At 37.4% G+C, this 22,835-nt stretch overlaps 1 protein-coding gene and 1 pseudogene across 3 annotated transcripts in view; both read left to right on the top strand.

Moving 5' to 3' along the window:
- NDUFS4 (NADH:ubiquinone oxidoreductase subunit S4) overlaps positions 1-22,835 on the top strand; it is a 134,395-nt gene that overhangs the window by 69,072 nt on the left and 42,488 nt on the right. The gene's annotated exons all lie outside the window — the stretch shown is intronic.
- Positions 12,231-13,017, top strand: LOC128585633 (selenoprotein W-like; annotated as a pseudogene). The gene has a single exon (XR_008380080.1). The product of XR_008380080.1 is annotated as a selenoprotein W-like (transcript).

Here is a 22,835-nt window from a genome sequence, read left to right as displayed (position 1 = left end):
TATTACTTCTTGAGCTTCATTTAATATGCACTCTCGAGCTTTTGCTTTTGATTGATTTTACACTGGTGGGTGCCTATTGTGCTGATCAGTACTTGCTGCAGATCGGAGTACCTCCTGCAAAGAATGTCTGGTCTTGACAAATACCCTCAGTGTTTGCTTGTCTGAAAAAGTCTTTATTTCTCCCTCATATAAGAAATTTAGTTTTGTAGTATACAGAATTCTAGACTTCCAATTGTTCTGCTAAAGAAGACTAATGATGGGACCCAATCCTTTCTGGCTTGTGAGGTCTCATTTGAGAATTCTACAGTTGGCCTGATAGTTTTTCCTTTCTCCTTATCTGACATTTTTGCATTATGGCTCTCAGGAGTTCCTTCTTTGTAGTAACTTTGATTAGTCTGATAACTTTGTGTTTAGGTGATTACCTCTTTGGGATGAATCTCCTAGGTGTTCATTGAGCTTCTTGTACCTGGACATCTTAATTTCTAGCAATACCAGAAAAGTTTTCCTCAATTATTCCCTTAAATAGGTTTTCCCACTCTTAAGTATTTTCTTCTTCACCTTCAGTAATGCCTATGACTCGTGTGGCCTCTTTATATAATCCCATGTTTCTTATAGGCTTTATTCATTCTTCTCATTTCTTTATATTTGACTGACTGGTTTTATCTGAAGGTGTTGTCTTCAAGCTCTGAGATTCTTTCTTCTGTCTCGTTTAGTCTATTCTTAAAACTTTCCACTGTGTTTTGTATTTCCTTAAATGAATTTTTCATTTCCACAATTTCTTTATTCAATTTTTATTCATTTTCTGAATTGTTTTTGTGGTTTCTTTGTGTTGGTTTTCCATTTCATCTTGGATTTCATTGAGCTTCTTTTTTTTTTTTTTTTTTTTTGTAGAGACAGAGTTTTACTTTATTGCCCTCGGTAGAGTGCCGTGGCATCACACAGCTCACAGCAACCTCCAACTCCTGGGCTTAGGCGATTCTCCTGCCTCAGCCTCCCAAGTAGCTGGGACTACAGGCGCCCGCCACAACGCCCGGCTATTTTTTTGTTGCAGTTTGGCCGGGGCTGGGTTTGAACCCGCCACCCTCAGCATATGGGGCCGGCGCCCTGCTCACTGAGCCACAGGCGCCGCCCATTGAGCTTCTTTATAATACATATTTGGAATTATTTATTTGTCATTTTAATATTTTCATTTTGGTTAGCCTCTATAGGTAGAGAGCTGTTGTTTCTTTTTGGGTACCTTTGGCTCTAATTTTTCATATTTCTGGAGTTCTTTCACTGATTCCTTCTTATGTGGCTGCTTGATTGAGTCCTTAGTTTACTGGGACTGGCTTACAGGCCTGTCCCCAGGTCCCTGAAGATCAATCCCTGACCATGACAGGAAGAAATAAAGACTTTTTCAGACAAATTTGAGTTGCCTATGGGCTGTTGATGCAAGTTTCATGACCCTTTCAGATTGCCTGTGTTCTGGGGTCTTCACCTCTTCTTAGCAGTGTGAATAGTGTTGAGTCCCCCTGCTTAATCTCCAAGATGATACATGTGAATATGAATCAACTAGGCCCTGTTTCATTGAGCTGGTAAATAATTATGATGAGCTATAGAGATGTTCTCCCTGTTATTGTTTGATATTTGTGTGAAAAAAACAGCTGCCAAGATATTCTTTTGTGTTCCTGATAGTTTCTGGTCCCCCAGATAGAGTACTTGAATGCCCTAAGCTTTAGCAGAGGACCTGCAGCTCCCAAGAGGTTGTTTGATCTCTACCACCACTAAGGCTGTGGAGAAGAGGCAGATCTACTGTGTGGGTGCTAAAGAGGTTTTGCAAAGTTTCAGCAGGGCTCAGAAGTTACTGTTCAGGCTGCTGAGAGAGCTACTGGGAGGAAGATCAGGGCAGGCTTTTCAAACTGGCAGGACTTTTCACAGGGCAGCAGCCTAAATTCTCAATTGCCAAGGCCCCAGGCTGGGATCTTTTCGCCCTTACCTAGTAGAGCAGTTTTTCTGCTAGGAGCAGTGAGCTCTTTCCCAAATCACTACACTTTGGATCCCCTTGGCACTCCTATTAGTTCAGTCCATGTGAGCTCCCTCACTACCCAAGTCCAGCTCTCAAGCTTCCCCCCCAGGCTATATGTCTGACCCCCTATCATTCATCTCCATGAAACACAAGTGGGCAGGGAGTCCCTAGATTGTGCACCCCTGTTCCACTACAAGCCATCAAAAGAAGAGGTGTATGCCCTTCTGTGGGGACTTCAACCTTGAGCATGCACCCACCAGATTCAAGCAGCCACTTGCAAACTTCTTAGCCCAAACTGCTTTTCTTTTGATTGAGTAGGGGAGGGTCTACAGCACCCAGTCAGCTGAGTATGAAGTGTTTGGTTGCCCTGAAACCAGGGGCTAGGCTATTCCTCTCCAGATGCCACACCCTTATTCAATATGGGTGTTCTCTTATGGAGGAATGGGGCCCCTCCCAGATTCCCTTTCCTCAGAACACCACAATACTCTCCTGTCAGAGATATCCACAGGGCTTCCTTGCTACCCAAGTCTACTTCTAGGCTTCTTCCTTGTATCCCCCTACACCCATTATTTGAGGTGCCAGCCTGTGACCCACACCAAATATTGGCAGTCAGGGAGTTCCCCAATTGTGCACCCCTGTTGCACCACAATTACTCAAGGTGGGGATTGTGGACCCCACTCTGTAGAGACCTGAGTCTGGAGTGGGTGCCCACTGGAGAGAAGCGGCCATTTGCGAACCTCTCAGCTCAAACTGCTCTGGCAATTATAATGGGTGGGAGAGGGGCTGCAGCTTCCAGTCAGCCCAAGCTCAAACTGCTTTCTTGGTTGCAGTGGATAAGGGAGGTACAAGAGAGGAAGCAGGCTTGAAGGAAGCAAGCTGGTACTTCAGTCTCTCCTGGCACTCCCCAGGGAGAGCCCCTAATGGATTGTACCAACTGTGGGAACGTGCTAGTTTACCCCACTATTCCTTATTTGCTGCCATGTGTGGACTTCTGGAGGGTACAAACACCTTCAATAAACTTAGTGGCCCACTTTTTACTAAAGGCCCATAGAGGGATACGGGAAACCTCTCTTTCCCCTTTGACTGGGCTCCAAACCTCTCTGGGCTTGCTCCTCACTAGTATCTTTTCTTCTTTATCTTCCTTCTTAGCTTTGCAGTTTTTCTTTGTGGAGTACCCAGCTGTCTCTTTGATCCACACCTAAACTGCGACTCTTCTCCCCTGTCTTATATTCAGTATCCCACCTTCTTGCCGGGATGGTCCAGCAAGTGATGTCTCTAGTCAGCCATCTTTTTTTCACTATCAGGGCTAGTAGTTTCCAACTAGGAAAATCTGTGCTTTTTTGAAGACCATTCAAGAAGTTGGTTTTATTTTGTTTTGAGGCAGAGTTGTCTTATGTTGCCTGGGATGGTCTTTAATTCCTGGGTTTGAGCAATCCTTCCACTTCAGTCTCCAAAGTAGTGGGATGCTAAGGTGCCATCCGTCATGCCTTGCTTCAAGAGATTTTTCACTTGTCTCTTATTACTTTTTCATCAGTTCATTTTTTTGAGCACCTACTATATACCATATTCTGAACTCCTTAAGTATGTAGCTGGGAACGAGAACATCCTTGTCCTTAGAGCTTTTATTCTCTTATATAAGCATATACTAATCTTATTTGTAAATAATTAAGATGTATTTCATAGATAATGAATGTTATAGAAAGAAATAAAGTTAGGTGATGGGATAGAGAATAGCTGGGGTTGGGTAGAATGGGGTTATTGAATAAGGCAGCAAAGGAAAGCCACTCAGACGATATGATATATGAACTAAGATCTGAATAATGAGAACCAGTTATGTGAGGATCCAAAGTGAAAGCATTTCAGGTAGAGGAAAAAGCAGATGACCAAAAGTGTAAACTACCTGGTAGTAGTCAAAGAGGGAAGCTATGGCATAATAAGTAAAGGGGAGAATGATAGTAAATGAGGTCAGAGGGGTAGGCAGGGGCTGGATCAGGTAAGAAAGCCTTTTAGGCCGATGATAAAAAAGTGTGAATTTTAATTACAATAGGAAGTCTTTAGACAGTTTTAAATGATTTGATCTAATTTAGCGATCAAAAACACTGGATAATTACTTAGCTATTAATATTAAGGGTCCCTTCCAAGCAACTCAAAGGAAGGGATTAGTTTGCTGCCATTTTTATTTATTTAAAAAATGTCCGATGTTCTTTAAAAAACTTTTATAATTTTCATGAAGTTATGTTTTCTACATAATGATACAAGTGATTAAGTTCTTAACTACTTTTTTTTAAAGGAACTCAATTTTTATCTTTGCATTTTTTTATAATAAATTTTAGATATGGTATAACAGTGTGCTGATTTTTCTTTAAGTCTTCTGAATTTAAAATTTGCTTTTTGATAAAGGTCATATTTCTCATGACCCTTCTTTCTGCACCCCCTCCCCCACAAAGGAAAAAACCTTTAATGGAGGTTTATCCTAATGCCAAAGGAAGATAGAAGAAATTGAGCCGCTGTCCACTATGTAGGTGCTGACAAGCCCCAAATACATTTAAGCTGTACACCTTGCTTTAATCAGTGGCATGGACTAAGTAATGATAGTTGTCTGTTTTCATCTTAACTTTGACTCTACTTCTCTTTCTGCCTATTCTTTCCTTTTCTTTCTCGCTGCTACTTGGATTTGTCTTTTTTCTTACTGTTTGCGTAGCTCTTTCCTTCTGTCTTTTCTACAAGACTCCCTCTTTTGCTGACTATGTAGCTAAAGTTCATCTCTCTTTCCTTTTATGGCTGTGTGATTTTTAGACCCCCACTTCATACCATTCTCTCATTCCCACTCATTCTTTTCTCTTTTTCTGCCTGCCTTCTCTGTCTCTGACTGATCTCTTTCTCATTCTTTGGCTATTATTCTTTTCTTTTTTCTACTCTCGTGTTTCTTCTGCCCTGGTGTTCTTCTCATTTTTCTCCTTTCTTCCACACTTCTGTTCCTTTTGTACTTTTTCATCTTTCTTCATTTCTTTCTTCCTCTCACTTTCCCTAAATGACTAGGGAGCTACATGAAAACTGGAGGGAAGAGACAAGGAGGGCCCCACCCTCTAAGTACTTTGTCTATTGTCTTATTTCCCCCTTTATAAATATATGGTACTTTTGCTGACATTTACTAACTGGAAAAAGAAATACTGTGATTTACACATTATTTGAAATTTTCATCCTAAAAAGATACATAGCATAGTGTAAAGAATATGGACTCATTATAGATATAACCTTAGAACTTTAATCCTCTCTTTTAACTGTACAGCCTGAAGCAATTTATTTAACCTCTGTAAGTGTCCTGATCTTATAAAATGAAAAAATACCATTTTAGATTTATTCTGAAAGTTAATTGAGAATATACCTACATTAAGCAATAGGAGAACTATGTTTTATTTATGTTCATCATTCAATTAAAGTTCTTCCGAGATCAGACGAGATCAGACGTGTTCAGGGTGGTATGGCCATAGACACAATTAAAGTTCTTTTATTCTCTTTTTTTGCTATTTGGAATTATTAGTCTGGAGAGAGAAGCAGGCCTGGAATTATTATTCTTAATTGATTTTGAATTGTGTAGACCATTTTTCTGAGTCACATCTGCTATGCAGGCTCTGAGTTCTAGGGAACCTTGTAGCAAAAGGGGTTAAAGGGGTTGCCCTTAATTACAGTGGTCTTATGAGTCATGTGTGTTTATTTGTGTATGTATATGTAGGTAGAGTTGGTAATGATTTTTGTCATGTAACTTGCCTTTTCTAATAGCCTATAGCATTAATACCATCTATAACTATTCCTTCTCATTACATAGTTTCTGACAAGAAAATTATATAATTCCTTAATTGATAGATGTATTGATATATAATTATCCCTCCAATAAGAAATTTCTTTAGTCACTTGTATTCTATTTTTAGTGGTGGAAATTAGAAACTGTATTGTTCCAAAGAAGTTTCTAGATACTTGATTCATATTATATTTGGTCATTAAAGTCTATGTAATTTTTTCAAAAAATTGTATTGATTTTTATAGTAATGCGTGGACATGAAAAGTTATATTGTACATCATAAATATATATAATTTTACTAACCAATTAAAAAATAAATATTAAAAAAAAATAGTAATAGGCCTGGCGCGATGGCTCACGCCTATAATCCTAGCACTCTGGGAACCAAGGCAGGTGGATTGCTTGAGCTCACGAGTTCAAGACTAGCTTGAGCAAAAGTGAGACCCCGTCTCTACTAAAAATAGAAAATCTGGAGCAAGAGGATCACTTGAGCCCAAGAGATTGAGGTTCCTGTGAGCTATGTTGCCATTGCACTGTACCCAGACTCTGTCTCAAAAAAAAAAAAAAAAAAAAAGTAATACATACACTGTAGCAACATTAATTTAGAAATAAAAAGTATAGGCTCGGCGCCAGACACATATACCTGAGCTGGCGGAATCCAACCCCGGCCTGCCAATCAACAATGACAGCTGCAACCAAAAAAAAAAAATAGCTGGGCATTGTGGTGGGCACCTATAGTCCCAGCTACTTGGGAGGCGGAGGCAGAAGAATCACTTGAGCCCAGATGTTGGAGGTTGCTGTGAGCTGTGATGCCACAGCACTCTACCCGGGGTGACAGTTTGAGGCTCTGTCTCAAAAGAAAAGAAATAAAAAGTGTAAAGAAGAAAATTAAAGTCACTTTTAATTTCACAGTTTTGGTGAATTTACTTTTTCAGTATTGAAACGCATTACTATCCAACGTATTTATATATAATACAAATTGTGTTTTACAAGGTCTGACAATTAAGTTTGTGAACGCGTCTTGGAAAAAGTGCTGCATACCTCACGGTTGAGTATCACTACAGTCACCTTTGTTGTACTCCCCTTGGTAAGGTGTGCACCAACGCCAGCACCTAGTCCATCCTTCAGAGCAATTTTGGAACTCTTTTTAGAATGACCATCAGAGCTGTCATTGTATAAGGTCTGACAGTTAAGTTCGCAAACTTGCTATAGTGCACTTACATTGGCAGCACTGTACTAACAACTTGGGTAAGATTTCATAAGCTTGGTGTATCAGTGTCTCACAGCTGTGATTATGGTGACATGTGGCAGGCAGTGTCTTACTGACCAGCATTCATTATCATTGTTTTGTGTTTTTGTATATGGTATGACAACAGCTCAGATGGTTATACTAGGAAAAGAGTCTCAAAATTGCTTTGAAGGGTAAACTAGGCACTGGTGTCAGTGCACAGTTTCCTAAGAGGAGGACTTCAGCAGTGTCTGTAGTGATATTCACCAAAGAGGTATGAGTGAATATCCTTTTTCTAGGATCCTTTTTCTAGATGACTTACTACCTAAATTGTCAGACATCGTATATCCTGGGGTTTTTTTTTTTTTATTTTTGTGCATTATAATGTGTGTATCTGTCTTTGAAGTTATTCAAAAGCATAATTACAAATGAATACTATAATCTCCCATTGTATGGCTATACTGTAATATATCAACCAACATGCAGTTGTTATAGTAGAGGTTGTTTATAATTTTTCAGAGTTATACATGATGATAGAATGAACACTTTTATATTTAAGTCTGTTTGACAACATTTTTATTTTAGGATTGATTCTTTGAAGTGAGATTACTAAGTAGAAAGGCTTAGTATCAACATTTTAAGTATCTTTTTATACCTAGAAGTAATTGATACAGAATACTTCTAGAGAGGTTTTGACCAATTGTATGTAATTTTAGAGACGAGGTTCTTTGTAACTTGTGTTTTATTTTTAATCTACATGGTCTAGTTCTGTGGATACCTTTCAGACTGACACATGGAGTGTAGCACATTCTACCATCTAGATGAATACCATATGTTTAAGAATTATAAAACAACAAAAACACATAATACATGAATGATGCAGCATTGAATTAGGGCGGCGCCTGTGGCTCAGTGAGTAGGGCGCCAGCCCCATATGACGAGGGTGACGGGTTCAAACCCAGCCCCGGCCAAACTACAACAACAACAACAAAAAAAAAAGAAAGTACTCCAAAGCCTTGTGCAACCCAAAATCAGCATTATGAACTGACCTATCATTGCACTATAAATTTATGGAGATGATGGTTGATGATATTTCTAATGTAAAATATTAGTCCAGGGCATAGCAATTAGTGATAAGTGTTGATAATTATTGCTATTGCTATTGCTTCTATACTACTGCCACTACTACTACTATTACTTTTGTTTTATAATACATTATAACAGAGTTTGTGCTAAAAAGAATATATCTGAAAAATTTATGAAACTTTCTCCCTCGTCTTTCCTTTTTTTTTTTTCTTTGTTTTTCTTTCTGTTTCCTAGATACAGTGTCACTCTGTTACCCAGGCTAGAGTGCCATGGCATCAGCCTTGCTCACAGCAACCTGAAACTCCTGGGCTCAAGTGATCCTCCTGCCTCAAGCCTCCTGAGCAGCTGGGAATACAGCTGCCCGCCACAACATCAGGCTAATTTTTTTCTATTTTTGGCTAATTTTTCTATTTTTAGTAGAGATGGGGTCTCACTCTTGGCTCATCTCAAATTCCTGAGCTCAATGAATTCTCCTGCCTTGACCCCAGAGTGCTAGGAGTATAGGTGTGAGCTACAGCAGTGGGCCCTTTTTTGAGACCTGTCTCTCAGACTGGGATGCAGGATTACTGCAAGTGGCATGATTATTGCAAGCTCCAGCTCCAAGTTCAAGTGATCCTCCCACCTCAACCTCCCAAGTAGCTCCCAGCTAAGGCATGTGCCACTCCACCCAGCTAATTTTTTAGTTTTTTGTAGAGACAGAGTCTTGCCATTTTACCCAGGCTGGTCTCAAATTCCTGGGCTCAGGTGATCCTCCCACATTGGTCTCCCAATGTTCTCTGTTACAAACATGAGCCACCATGCACTGTGCCCAGCCCAACCCAGCCCAGCTTTTATTTACTTTTGTTTTTGGATTTTTTTTTTTTTTCCAGTTCTTTTAGCCACAGTCTGGCTATGTTACCTTAGACCTAGAATATGGTCTCTTGAGTAATGCTTTATGTACATACAGAATTTACATTCTCCGGTTTTGGGGTTTGGTGTTCTATAAATTTTAATTAATAGTTAATTAATAGTGTTATTCAGATGTTCTATAGCCTTACTGATACTATGTCTACATTTTCTGTCATTTTCTGAGAGAAGTGTTAAAATCTCAAACTACGATTTGTCTCCTTCTTTTGTTAGTTGGATCACTTTTTTGCTTTATTTTGACGCCCACTATTAGGTGCACAAACACATTGAAAATGGTGTGTTCTTGATGAGTTGATGCTTTATCCTTATGATCTCCCTCTTTTTCTGGTGGTATTCCTTGTTCTGAGGTCTACTTTGATGATTCAGTATAACTGCTCCAGTTTTCTTAGTCTTAGTTTTGCGTGGTACATCTTATTCCACCCTTTTTCTTTTAAACTGTTTGTGAGTTTATAAAGTTTCACTCTTGCGCATGTATTTGAGCCTTCCTTTTTTTTTTTCTATCTAGTTTGACAATCTCTCCCTTTTAATTTAGTGTTTATTAAAACATTACATGAAACATATGTATTGATATAATGGGGTTTAAATTGACCATCTTGACATTTGTTTTCTATTTGTCCTATCTGGTTTGTTTTTCTTTGTATTTCTTTAGCAGTTGCTTTAGGCATTACAATATGCATCCTTAACTTTTCAGTCTACTACTGTGAACTAATAATATTTTTTTTTATATGTAAGAACCTTAAAACAGGGCTTCCATTTATCTCTCCAATTCTTCGTGTTAGTGTGTTGACACACATTTTACTTCCACATTTGTTATACACCTTATGGTAAATAATTGATTTTGCTTTAAACAGTTCTCTTTTAAACAAATGAGAAGAAAATGTTTTTTATATTTGCTCAAATTTACTATTTCTGTTCTTAATTATTTTTCTTTCTTTTTTTTTTTGAGATAGTGTCTCACTATGTCGCCCTTGGGAGAGTGCTGTAGCATCACAGCTCACAGCAACCTCAAACTCTTGGGCTTAAGCGATTCTCTTGCCTCAGCCTCCCAAGTAGCTAGAACTACAGGTGCCCACCTGTTCTTAATTATTTTATATAGATAAAATGTTTATCTAGTACCTCCTTCCTTCAAGTGCTTCATTTAGTATTTCTCATGGTGCTGGTCTATTGGGACAAAATCTCTCAGCTTTTATTTCTCTCAAAAAGAGTTTTTTTTACCTCCACTTTTGAAAGGCCTTGTATTAGCTGAGACTGCCATAATAAAATACCATAAACTCTGTGACTTGAATAACAGAAATTTATTTTCTCATAGATCTGAAGGCTAGAATTCCAAGATTAAGGGGCCGGAATGGTCATTTTGTTTAGGGCTGTCTTCCTGGAGTCTTTACGTGGCCCAAAGAAAGAGAAACAAAAGAAGCTTTCTGGTGTCTCTTCTTATAAGGCCACTAATCCCATCATGAGGGCCTTACCCTTACAATCTCATCTAATCATAATTACCTCCCAAAGGCATCATTTCTAAATACCATCAAATTGTGGGTTTGGCATTCAGCATGTGGCTTTGGGGAGGACATAAACATTCAGTTTATAACAGACCTCTTCATTGGACATAGAATTCTAAATTAAACATTTTTATTTTAATATTTTAAAGCTATCATTTGTTTGTTTTTTTTAAAGTTATGGTAAATGCAGGTACAGTGGCTCACACCTGTAATCCTAGCACTCTGGGAGGCTAAGATGGTAGATTGCTTGAGCTCAGAGACCAGCCTGAACAAGCGCTAGACCCCGTCTCTACTAAAAATAAAAAACTAACCAGGCATCATGGTGGGCTTCTCAAGAGATTGAGGTCACTGTGAGCTATGAGTGAGACTCTGTCTCAAAAAAAAAAAAAAAAAAATTAAAAAAGACATCATTGTCTTTTCCTTATCTTAGAGGAAAAGCTTTCAGTATTTTTCATTTTCTTTTATCATCATTATGTGTGCATGTAATGTGTCTTTCTTAAGACTGCTTTTAAGGTTTGTATTTTATCATTGAACTTTAGAAATTCATTTAGTCTTTGTTCCTATGTGGTTTGGTTTACATTTATCTTGGTTCATTAAGATTTTTGGTTCATTAAGACTGGGGGGAGGGGTTGGTCGTTTTTCATAAAATTTGTAATTATTTTAGTTTTTTAAAACAACTTTTTTTTTGCTTCAATTTCTCTTCTTCTTCTGGTACCCTAACATTTGTATTATACTGCTTATTATTGCCCAACCAGTTGTTGAAGCCAAATTTACTTTGCTTCCAGTCTTTTTCTTCTATATGGCTCAATTTAGTTATTTTCTGTTGCTCTGTCCTCACGTTTAATGATCTTTACTTCTGTAATGTTCAAATTCTATTAATCACATGCACTGTTATTTTAGATTTTATACATATTTATTGCCTTTTATGGAAACTATCAGCATAATTTTAAGTTCTAAAATTTCTAACTGGTTCTTTTTAGTAGCTTTTATTTCTCTACTGAAATTCTCCATCTGCTCCTTCACTTTGTACATCTTTTAGCATATTTATAGTAGCTACTTAAAAAGCTTTGGTAATTTCAGCATCAGATTGTTTCAGCATTTATTTCTATTGATTATTATTGTAGTTATGTTGAGGTCAGATTTTGCTGTGTGTTTATTTAATGATAATTGTGCAATTGATATTCTGGTTGCTATTAGGAATCTAGATTTTGTTGTCTGTCCTTAAAGAACATTCATTGTTGTTTCAGCAGTTAGTTACTGACTGATCATCTAACTTGATACTTTTAGTGATTGTTATTATGCATTGTGTGCCTGGTTGTACTTGCAAGATTTGACATTTCTTGTGTCTCTGTTGAATGTCTGGAGAGTTTAGCAAAGTCTCTCTGTTCTGGTTTGTTAGAATTTACTGTCCTTCTGCACAAAGTTTCATTTTACACGAAGACCATGCTTAGCTCTTCTTCAAAACTCTGCCTCACAACTCTACCTGCCAAATCGCTCCCACCAGAGCAGGGCCTTTGCCTACTTCCCCACCGCTGTATCCGGGAACCAGGCCTGCATGTAGTTATGCGGTACAGGCGGATCGAGCCTTTCTTGTGGGCGATAAAGCCCATCTTCAGAGGAGGAAACTGAAGCTCAGAGAGGCGGCCGCACCCTAACCCCTTAACTCAGCTGCTAGGTTCCAGCCGTTTCCACGAACCCCTCCCTTCGGGGACGGCAGGAGGGTTCAGGGTGCGCGGCGGAGGGCGCAGACCTCGCGGGTTCGCGCGGCGGGTCGGTGGGTGCAGGTGTCCACTGTGTGGCGGGGCTGCTATCCGGAGCCATGGGTCTCCAGGTCCAAGTTATTTATTGTGGAGCTTGAGGCTACAAGTCCAAGTATCTTCAGCTCAAGAAGAAGTTAGAAGATGAGTTCCCTGGGTGCCTGGACATTTGCGGCGAGGGAACTCCTCAGGCCACTGGGTTCTTCGAAGTGATGGTAGCAGGGAAGTTGGTTCACTCCAAGAAGGGAGGTGATGGCTACATGGACACAGAGAGCAAATTTCTGAAACTGGTGGCTGCCATCAAAACCGCCTTGGCTCGGGGCTAATGTGCCCTAAAGGCAGAGTCCAGGGACCTTGACCCAGCCCCTCGTGGCAGACGCTTCATGACAGGAAGGACTGAAATGTCTCGTGGACGCCTGGTCTTTCCTTGACATTCCCGTGGCTGCCGTTTTGGGATGGAGATCGACGCCCCTGGTCTTTGCCTGTGTGGGAGAGTGTGTGTGTTTCCCCCAGAATCCCTTTACCCACCACCCTGCCCCTTCCCTGTCCCCCGATTTCACCATCTCTCCCTGCATCCCCCCATGTCTCCTTTCTTGCCCCTGCCCCCCAACCCCCCAGTCTGTGGGAGGTCTTGCCTCAGGCTTCCTGCTCAAAGGGAGGCCAAGAGAGGGATCAGGGTGGGTTTTTGGCAGTGTTTGCAGTGCTTCTCCAGTCAAAAGAAACAACAGATGAGTTTAAAAAAAAAAAAACAAACTCTGCCTCAGGTCAGTTGCCTCAGCACCCCTGAACACTAGTTCCTACCTTTTCTGTTCAGCAAGGCTCCTGTATTTCTGCTTGGGTTTTACCTCTCTGCACCATAGTCTGAAATGTTCCCTCAGGCATAAAACTGAGACAATTGTTAGTATATGTGAGTTTTCCTTTCAGGGATCACAGTACCACATTGTGACATTCTTGTGCAAAATGGCTTCCTTAATGAATTTTTACTTTTTTAACGGACCTTTAACAATTTGCTCAGTTATCGATGTTCTCCATTCTCTTTATAAAATATACTTACTAACATCCTTTACATACTACATATATGACTAACTTAAGGCTTCATTTTACTGCCATACTTTATCTCTCAGTTACTAGGTTTTACCAAGACCTACTGTGCTTATTTTCATACCTGTCTCTACCATTATACTTGCCATTATAATTACACAGATGAACCAGTTGAATTAATTTAATATTGTAATCTGATGCTATATGAGGATAAAAGAGTTCTTCCATAACAGTTCTGTTGTATACTTTGAGATGACAGAGGTGAATGTCCAGTGATGGGATTAGGACACAACCCTGGAATATGGCACCTTTGCATATTGAATATTTTATGAAAAAGGCAAAAGCAAGAAGGCCACTCTGATGTTTGCTTCTCCTATCTCTCATGACATAAGATGTGAAACCTAAGAAAGATTTTTCACTGTTGTCTAAATCAGGTCATAGGACCCTTATATGAGAGGTACCCTTTCTATACCTATATTCCAGAAAAGGAATATCCTCATCTCTGAAGGTAAATAAATGGTCACAGAGAAGAATCTGAACAAATAGGTCTTTCTAAATTTCCCCAGTTGATTACTATTAAATCATTCCCTTTTTGCCCTATTGTATGTCATTACAGGTTTAAATGTTTCTTTGGGTTTCTTACAAAAGCTCTTTTGTGATATAAAATTTATGTTAAATAAATGTGTATGCTTTTCTCATGTTAGTCTGTCTTTTTTATAGAGGCCTCGGCCATGAACCTTGGGTGGGTAGAGGAAAGAATATTTTTTTCTCTCCCTATACTAATAATTTCTGTCAAAGTAGGTAGAGGTAAAATCTTGTAAAAAATTGTGATATTAAAGGAAGTTATAACATTCTAGACAGATTTTGGATTTAGATTATTTACATTTTCATAATCTTATTCCACATTTCTAAAACTGGGACTGTAGGCTGGGCATGGAGTCTCACGCCTGTAATCCTTGCACTTTGGGGAGGCTAAGGCAGGAGGATCGCTTGAGGCCAAGAGTTTGAGACAATCTAAGCTAGAGTGAAATCCCATCTCTGTAAAAAATAGAAAAATTAGACAGGCACGATGGCACATGTCTGTAGTCCCAGCTGTTTGGGAAGCTGAAGCAGGAGGATTGCGTAAGCCCAGGAGTTTGAGATTGCTGTGAGCTATGATGATACTACTGCACTCTAGCCTGGGCAACAAAGACCTTGTCTCAAACAAACAAAAAAAGCCCCCAAAACCATAAATTGTAGATGGTGTATTTTCTTGATAGTTTATAGAAGAGACAACGCTGAGGGTTCTAATCACTGAACTATATTCAAAGAAAAGGCATTCCCCCATATTAGAAGATTATTAAAAGAATGCTTGTGTATACTTTTTGCATTATAATAGTTTTTAAAGTATGTATATATGTGTACACATGCATTTATTAGTGTTTCTCTTTTTACAAATACAGTAGCACTACTCTCTAAGTTGATCACCCAAGGGACTAACAAACTGGTAAACATACAGAGGTCATCAACTGATAATGTACATGTGGTACCTGCCTGGTCTATTAAAATTAGGTCAACTTAGGGAGGTGGTCAACTATGGGGGTTCTACTATATTCAAATAACTGACCAGTTCCTAACGACAGGAAACTTCTATTGCATGATTTAACTTGTATTCTTATGCTAAATTAATAAGAAATGAACTTTCAGTTTTTTTCTTCACAAAAATGAAGTGATTTTTAATCTATAAATAAGAGACTCTTTACGTGATATTCAAGATATATTACAAGTTTGGTTTTAAATAGATTTAACAGTTCTTACAATAATTTCAGTAAATTAGGCATCTAGAGCACAGTGTAAAGTACAACAGTTATGTGGTAACTGCTTAATATTCCAAGGGGATAAGGATCTTTTTCAACTATGGAAAGAAATTGGCCTTTCTATAATGTTAATCCCTATGACCTGTTCTCCTTCTCCCAATTGCCTCCTCCATATATTTTTTGAGGTCAGTCAAATTCATAATCATTCCTGTGACAGGACCAATCTCTCCATGTACTGGCAGCACAGCTTTGTAATTGTATCCATGGCTATTTGGATAGCTGTATTTCCCAAATAGTTTTATGTTTTCTTCATCATCCAGGTATTTACTGTACAGCCAGTGGCTCACTCTGAAGTAGATGCAGCGGGACACTTGTGCCCAGCTGTGCGCGCATCCAGAACTTACATTTTTAAAATATGTCTTCTTGTAATGTAGTTTGACTTATATACCATTGTCTCATGAATATTTATTAGGTCAGAAACATTCAGCTTTTAATCCATTAAATTGTTTTTTTAGTTTCTTTTTCAGATGTAATTAATTTCATTTGTGACTTAAACTATCACTGGATTTTAAGAAGTTTATGTTCTGTTCCTTTGGCCTGATGTTTATTCAACAGTTATTTCATATTCAGTTCTCTACTGCAAAGCATTTTGTTTTCATAACTCTTAATGTATGTTGTGTGTTTGTCAGCATTTTAATTTATTACCAGGGAAAGAATAATAATATTTGATTAAGGAATAACAGAGTGGTTCTTTTGAAAATGTTAGGTAAATGCCAAATAACTTGTAGCCAAACTTTTCCCCCTTTTATTACAGCTTCTGAAAAGTTAGCAGGTGTCCTGAAATAAATGTAATGATTTAAAAAACAAAAATATCTGGGGTTATAAAGCAAAGAAATAACTTGTTTTAGCTGTTAAAGAGTTAGTCGTTATTAAATGTTATATTTTTCTAAGTATAAAAACTGTATTACTTTATTGTTCAAAAAAACTCAGTTAAGTACTGGTTTTCATTGAGGCAGTATTGATCATTCGTTTGTTAGGTGTAATTTTTTAAAAACTTCACTTTCAGTTGTTAAAAAATAAAGTATTTACCTATAAAAATGAAAAAAGGTATCATGATAGATTTTCCTGATTGGGAGTAGTGTTTATTTTTATATCATTTTTCTAAAATTGCATTCATCATAAAATAGCTTCTTGTAAGACTTGATTTGCCTATGGCATATGTCAAATCATGTCCTACTACGGGAGAAAAAGTAATATCTTCCTTACCTAAAAATTACAAGGTTCATGGCTGACACCCTTGTAACAAAAGATTAATAAAAAAGAACACAACAATTTTTTTAACCAAAGGTTTTTTTTTTTTTTTGTTAAATCATAGCTCTGTACATTAATGCAATCATGGAGTACAATGTGCTGGTTTTATATACAATTTGAAATATTTTCATCAAACTGGCTAACAGAGCCTTCATTTTCTTAGTTATTATGTTAAGACATTGATATTCTACATTTAGTAAATTTCACATGTACCCTTGTAAGATGCACCGTAGGTGTGGTCCCACCGATGACCCTCCCTCCACTCAGCCTCCTCCCTCCCCTCTCCTTTCCCCATATTCTTGGGCTATAATTGGGTTATAACTTTCATATGAAAGCTATAAATTGGTTTCATAGTAGGGCTGAGTACTTAACCAAAGTTTTATGTGACATGAGAGCCTTCAGACATGAAGGCCCAGAGAAAACTGTATTTTTATGCTTGGGTTCAGTGAAGAATGGACAGTCCTGTAGAAATGTGACTCTACTTAAAAGTGTTCTGATGTAATGCCAGTAAACTACGGGAAACTTAGCAAACCTATTTGTTCAGATTCTTCTGAGTGTGTGGGGTTAGAGCAGAACCTCTCTGGAATGGGAGTCTTACGATCTACTTTCAAGTGAGAGAAGACCGAGAATTTTTTTATGACCATGCTCAATGGAAAAGAAGCAGGGAAAGGTCAGAGAGTGACTTCCACCATGCCATAATTTGAGTGAGCACTAGTTCTACCAACTGTAACTTCCTAACGTTAAAATCTGAAAAAAATTGCTATCCCTATACAATTACAAAGAGATCACATGTCTGTATGATTGAGCAGTTAATTAGATTTTAGGTCATTGTTTCTTTGGCATGTCATGCCTGTTTCTTCTGATAGTAGCACCTCCTACAAAGGAGCATAACTGTTGGATCGATTTTGAGAAAATTTTGATAATTTTTTTGCTTGTACATGTCAAAAATCAAATTCATCCTCTTCTTTCTTGCTTATATGGAAGAATAACATACCAAAGTTAAACTCATCAATATATACCTATTTCTCTGTGCCTTGAGAGTATATTGTTGGTGGCAATATAAAAATTTACCTCTCTTTTAGAAAGTAATTAGATAACATTGCAGAAACCTTGGAATTTTTTTTCAGCTTTTGATTCAGTTAATTCTAGACTCAGTGAGTAGCTTTAAAATAATTAAGTTGCTGGGTGTGATGGCTCACCCGTATAATACTAGCACTTTGGGAGGTGAGATGGGAGAAACACTTGAACCCAGGAGTTCAGGACCAGTCTGGGCAATAGCAAGACCTCATCACTATGAAAAATTTAAAATGACCTGGACATGGTGGTACACACCTGTAGTCCCAACTACTTAGGCTAAGGCAGGAGGATCTCTTGAGCCTAGGAGTTTGAGGTTGCAGTGACCTATGATGATGTACTATACCCTAACTTGGGCAACAGAGTGATACTATGTCTAAAACAAACCAAAAATACCCACTAGGTTGCTGAGAATTTCATATAGTAATCTATACTTAAAAATCAATAACAAGGGTGGTGCCTGTGGCTCAGCGGGTAGGGTGCCGGACCCATATACCGAGGGTAGCTGGTTCAAACCCGCCCCGGCCAAACTGCAACAAAAAAATAGCCGGGCATTGTGGTGGGCGCCTGTAGTCCAAGCTACTTGGGAGGCTGAGGCAGGAGAATCACCTAAGCCCAGGAGTTGGAGGTTGCTGTGAGCTGTGTGATGCCGTAACACTCTACCAAGGGCGATAAGGTGAGACTCTGTCTCTACAAAAAAAAAAAAAAAATCAATAACAATTTGATTTTTCAGTATGAAGGAACAAACCAAGAAATAGAAGCATTATCATCTTAATGATTATTAATGATGTTCATTAAAACAAGAAATATGAAGACTTGGTAACTACATAGAAAAAAAGGGATGTTATGTTACATTAAAATCAATGCAAAATAACTGTTACAATTGTGTAAAGTGGATGTGTGTATGGATAATTGTTGGTAGGCAATAAAAATAAGAAAACAGTTGCAGAGATATTAAGCATATAGATTAGATATATTTCTTTAAATGTCATTTGAATATTATGTTTTAATAGTGCCGTATTAAAATTTTAAGTATCCTGAAAGAATCATCCTCTACTTCTCTCCTTGGTCAGTTTTTTTCTGATACCTTAACCAATGTTGTATTTGATAATATAATTATTTCATTATATTCACCTTTTCCTAACCCGTGTGTATACAGATTATGGATTTCTTAAATTAAGGAATAAAATCTCATCCTTACATCTTTGCCACCCCTAGGAAAGTTAATTTGGGAAAGTAAGATCTTTCCATTTGAATTGAAATAAAGGTAAATTATACCTATTTCTTTGGTTTCATGAATGTCGTCGGTGTTTCAAAATGTGACTATATACTTAAAGTAATTTAACATATATCATAGTCAAGTGTTTTTGACATATACAAGAAATAGGGTTTTCAGCTCTTAAAAGAAAAGCTACGTTTTTCTCTCCTCCAAGCTTAAAGCAATTTACTGACTCTGTTTGTAGAGTATATTAATTACTAACTCATAATTTTCAAAGAAAATAGGATATTTTTCTGCATTCTGGCACCAATTTCTCATTGGTGTTCACTCTGTCCTTTTAAAAAATGTTCAGTAGTAATTTTCATGAGAAAAGAGATTATGTCTGTGGTAAACATTGTGTCCAGTGTCTAACACATAGTAGGTGCTAAAAAATTTGTGTTGTACAAGGTAAGCACTTTACTTACATTTAGTCCTTGTTGTACCATAGTAAATTGATTTCATAGATGATGAAATAGAAGTCTGTTACTTATCCACAGTTGAGAATTGAGATCCCAACCCAGTTTGACTCAGCCCTTTGCTTTTAGCCATTGCTCTGTTCTATACTGCTCCAAAGGATCTATCAGTAATAAAAATAGTTTCAGAGTGAAAAATGGGTCTCTTAGTTTTTTACTTTTTGTATAATTAGCAGCATGATCTGTTCCTATCAAGTTATCTATGCCATTTCTCTTAAAACCACACTTTGTAGCTGAGCGTGGTGGTGAACACCTGTAGTCCCAGGTATTCAGGAGGCTGAGCCTGGAGGATTGCTTGAACCCAGGAGTTTGCAGTTGCAGTGAACTCTGATCAAGTTACTGTACTCTAGCCTGGTGATGGTATAAGACCCTGTCTCAAAAATAATAATATAAAAGTATAAAATACACTTTGGTTTCACACCTTTGTCCAGTATGTAAAATATAACAGATGTTACAGTCCAACACTTGTTTATTACCTGAGTGGACTCCTAGACCAATTTGTTGCTTTAGCATATAAACAAAAATTGTCTCTAGTGACGCAACTCAAATGTATTTTTACGTTTTAGATTATTATCATTATTATTATTATTATTTTTGAGAGTCTCACTTTGTCGCCCTTGGTAGAGTGCTATGGCGTCACAGCTCACAGCAACCTCCAGCTCTTGGACTTAGGCCATTTTCTTGCCTCAGCCTCCTGAGTACCTGTGGGACCACAGGTGCCCACCACAATGCCTGGCTATTTTTTGTTATTGTTGTTGTTGCAGTTTGGCTGGGGTCGGGTTTGAAGTATGTGCCCCACTCCTTGAGCTACAGGCACTGCCCTACGTTTTAGATTATATCTGAGCCCTATGGCCACTGGTTTTTTAGAGGTATTTAAAGTCTTTCCATGGAGAGTGAATAAATAAAATTATGTAATCTTCCAACTCTGTATTTTTTTAACTGATAGAATTTATACTGTAAAATGTCCTTAATTATTTGAGACTTTTAATGAGTTTCTGGTTTTAATAATCTGTGGGTTACTTGGAAGAAAGTTTTTATTACAGATCTAAGACCGTTTTTCTTTTAACATCTTTAATAGTTGAAGTAGAATATTAGATCAGTTTTAGCTCTAAAATATATTTAAACACATAATTGGTAACTAACATCTTAGAATAGAACAAGTTTCTTTTTACTTAATGTTCTAATATGTGCTCTATTAAAGCGTTTCAACATTTATAATAACAAGCAATTTACTGAACTTACTACAAAGCTTGATAAAAACCTTGGCTTTCTGCATATACTGAGAGATCTAGCAAAAAAATCATCCCAAAGTGCAAAATCTTTCATTTAATTCTCTTTGCGACAAGTGTAAACTGTTAAGGTTAAGTGGGTGGAGCAACCGGAAGTAATTACTAAGGCCAATGGCATTTTTGTGGTTTAATAAAGGCAGAAGCTAATTATTCCGTTTTTATTTAAGTGAAATGGTGCCAAAAAGGAGTTTCCTGCAGAGCAGCTGCACTCCTTCAGTGTTACCCTAATTTACCAAAGACACAACTGTCACAAACAAAACTTTTAGACTTGATATATAGCCACAAAAGTAAGGAGGCTTTTGTTTGGAGTGTATGCAGAAGAACTCCTTTATACAAATCAACCGGCAGATGACAGACAATGATGAAAATTTGATTCTTTGAAGTCATAATAGTCATTGAAATGTGTGAAATTCTGGTATTGAAAAGAGAGCAGCCAGCAAGACCCTAAATCCTGGGTGGTTGCAAGAAGCTTGCTGGGAGGTTTTTCTGAATTTGACACTAACTTCCCATTGCTTGTTCCCTGCTTCCTTTGTTTAAAAAAGAAAAGTTGAATTCACAAAAGATAAATGGGGACAGTTGATAACCGAATCATACAGTTTTTATATGAAAAACTAATATTTGATAATGGAAATTGTTATTTTAGAGATAAAATTCATATACATATATAGGCATATACTTTCATAATGATTTTTAAAATTCCTCTTCATTTAACTAGACTTGTGAAATGGAAGGTCAGCCATCACCTCCTCCAAGAAATAAAATTATGAAAGAGTTGTTGAAAGAGCGAACTTTGGAAATATGACATATCTTTTCAATACAAATTTTGATTTGAATGGTTTTAATGAGTGAATTGTGATTTTTTTTTTTTTAAGTTACTATTTCTTAAAATAGCATATTGTACATGAAGTTGTTTCTGGAACTATTAGGATAGTAACATTCTTCCTGATAAGAATATAGGTTATATGTTTGACCCAACTGTATAAAAGTTTTAAAATTCAGTAAGTCTGAGTATATTTACTTACAGCAGTGGTTCTCAACCTGTGGGTCACCACTCACAGGAACTATATTAAAAAGCCACAGCATTAGGAAAGTTGAAAACCACTGACTTATAGGGTAACTTGTTTTATTAGAACATATAGGTAATTATTAACTGGTGAGTCTTGAGGTTCTTCAGTTGCCAACTGGAAGGCTTTTCACAACATGTGATTCTGCATTTTTGTAATCATAGAAGATGTGTAAATTATCTCATTTACCAGTAAAATGAGAAATCTATAAAAGGTAATATTGACATCTTCAAAGCATTTCTATTTTTTATAAGTAGGTTTAAAAAGTCACAGGTGATACGTTTTGCAGTATAGGAGTAGAAATCTATAGATAATATCATTAGTTCAGTGTAATTTAAATGGTTTGTAGGTGTTTTATTTTTGTGTGAAAGTTGGGTTACGGGTAACTTAGTGAGAACTTAGAAGGAAAGCAAAGCACTGAAGATACAAGTAGAGTTCAACATAGTGCCCCATAGTTCTTTTCAAGTGTTGCATTGTTTTAATGGAATCTTGGAGTGGGAGCTTTAGCCCATTGAAAGGTGGCTTAAAGAACAGGTTCTTCTGTCACTGGCTGAAGCTGTGTGGATGAAATGATAACAATGGAGTGTGGTGATGCATTTTTAAAGTGTGAGAAATCAGGTTGTCTGCACTGAGACTGCCTACAGGGACTAGGAACTTTAGAACTTCAGTGTCCTTTAGGTGTCAAGTATGTGAGAGATACCAATACTTTACTATTCTGTTTTAGGCTGGGAACTCAAGTGGGCACAGTGCCTTACCTGTCTTCTGCAGGGCTTCCAAATTCAGAACTTTAAGTTGGGGGAAGATAGCAGTAAATAATTGCCATAATTTGAAAAGACGTTCGAAGATTGGTAGTTCAAAATACAAAGAGCTTAGCAACATTTTTTAGCTACCTAAGGTTTCCATTCTAAAATTTATTCTGTCCTTTTCTGCTTGATAGATAGTATAAGTCAAGAAATACTATTTTAATTCTTTTCAAAGCTTTATTGAATATTTTAGTTACTTTTGATATGTTTGTCACAATATAGAAGTAAAGTTCATTGTTCTCTTCTTCCTGAAGTAACTAGTGTTAAAAGTTTAATGTGTTTCCTTTCATCAAGTTAATTTAAAGAACAGTCAAATAGCTCTAATTTTTATGAATTCAGCTCAGAATGAAGGGGTTGCTTTGGAATTTGAAAAAGATCTCCCATCATATAATTCTATAACATTATAGTGTTGCTTTATACCAGTGGTTCTCAACCTTCCTAATGCCATG

The sequence above is a fragment of the Nycticebus coucang genome, chromosome 1 (assembly GCF_027406575.1).
Source record: "Nycticebus coucang isolate mNycCou1 chromosome 1, mNycCou1.pri, whole genome shotgun sequence".
Classification (NCBI taxonomy): domain Eukaryota; kingdom Metazoa; phylum Chordata; class Mammalia; order Primates; family Lorisidae; genus Nycticebus; species Nycticebus coucang.
This window is presented reverse-complemented; position numbering and strand designations above follow the sequence as displayed.